The sequence below is a fragment of the Ictalurus punctatus genome, unplaced genomic scaffold (assembly GCF_001660625.3).
Source record: "Ictalurus punctatus breed USDA103 unplaced genomic scaffold, Coco_2.0 Super-Scaffold_100060, whole genome shotgun sequence".
NCBI lineage: Eukaryota > Metazoa > Chordata > Actinopteri > Siluriformes > Ictaluridae > Ictalurus > Ictalurus punctatus.
This window is the reverse complement of record NW_026521090.1, coordinates 468,248-469,917: the sequence shown is the minus strand read 5'-3', so window position 1 is coordinate 469,917 and position 1,670 is coordinate 468,248. Positions and strand designations below refer to the sequence as shown.

Genomic DNA, 1,670 nt, shown 5'->3' with positions numbered 1-1,670 from the left:
AACAAAGTACATAGTACAAATTAAGCCCTTTTAACCGGGAAAATAACAGATATTCAATATAAATTAAGCCCTAGTAACGGATTGTTAATTTTTCCTCACACCAGAATTCAAGGAAAGTGATTCCACTGATTCATGTGAAAAAAATCCCTCTCACACCTAAAACACGGAAAAAAGGTCCAACTTCATTCATTTAGCTCTACAATCAGTCTACGAACACACATATACATTAAAAAGGATAAGACTCTTAAACCATACTTTGGCCAGAGATAGACGGTTGGACTATGGTCACACGCGGACGCAAACGTGCCGTCCAGAGCATGGCTCGGCCTACGCCCCGTTCCCACCGTGACATAGAGCACCGTGCACAGGGGGAGAGAGTGCTCTCCTATGCGGAGATGGTCAAGTATGGAGGCCGTAGGAGCACAGCCCCTACTCACTATCAAGACTTTGATCGTCGGCCCTACAGGTCAAGAGTAATGATGCGCTTGACTCGAGGTTGCGACTTGTAATTCCCCACTTTCAAGCGGGAAAATGCAAAGCAAATGCACCCTCAACTTGAAATCGCCATTCGTCAACAGTGGGCAACAGCTAAAGGGAGCTACTGTCATGGTTTCTGTAGTGTAGTGGTTATCACGTTTGCCTAACACGCAAAAAGTCCCTGGTTTGAGACCGGGCAGAAACAAGCTAGAAATTTTTAACTTTGCTTTAATAACTGACCGGTTGTCATCACCGTAGGATCAGGTCCTCTAGGAACAGCCGGAAAGCGAGACCTTGGACAGAGCAGATTTCCTTCTTTTGTAGCAAAGCAGTTAACATTTGCTTACAAAATGAAAGGGAGTCTCTGGTTTTCCACAGAAAGTGGAAGCCTGGCTCTTTCGTTGCTCAATAAGACTCTGTGCGTGACTGGAAAATTTTCCGTAAAGTACTGGTCGCCAAGTTTACCTATCAGCAAGAGGTCTACGCCCGAAAAAGGCTGGGAGCGGTTTCCCTTCCATTGAGCTTTTGGATAAAAATGACATGAAATAAACATGAGGGAGACTTAGCATGAGTAAAAATGTAATTTTATTGGTCGGGTGGGTGCGTAGTCTGGAGGAGAGCGAGAGGGGGAAGAAAATGGGGTGCGTCCTGGGGACATGGGGAAATCAGCGAGGGTGAAGTGAACGGACCACTGAGAGTCGGGCGGACTGGTAGGTGAGAAGAGGGACGAATGGTCGGGGCCCGGATCAGAGAAGACAACATCATCCTCAGACTGGAAGCTGGAGGGGGGTTCTGACTGTGTAGAGGCGTCAACACGCACGTTCATGGGGCAGATTCTGTATCGAAGAAGAGGGGGGAACCCCGGATCTCCATTCCTAGGGGGGGTGCTGCGAAGATAGTTAAGTAGCATCATGATATCAGCAGTGAGATGCACAAGCTGGTAATGAGTGTCCAGATCCAGATCCAGGTCCAGTAACGGAGAGAGAAGGGACTGACGACGGGCACCGGCACCTAGACATATAGAAGCGGTTTTAGTCAGAGGTGGATAAATTGGAAAAACACTTTAAAGATCTTTATGGGTTGTTAGTCAAAAAGTCGAAAGAAGTGTACGAGCTGAGGAGTGCTAAACACACACACACACACACACACACACACACACACACACACACCCTCGTACAGTCAAGGACGGGCAA

General features: G+C 47.4%; 1 non-coding gene across 1 annotated transcript; it reads left to right on the top strand.

The window, feature by feature from the left end:
• Nucleotides 1-609: 609 nt before the first annotated feature.
• Nucleotides 610-682, top strand: trnav-aac (transfer RNA valine (anticodon AAC)). Its single transcript has one exon. It is a non-coding gene; the product is annotated as a tRNA-Val (tRNA).
• Nucleotides 683-1,670: the final 988 nt, after the last annotated feature.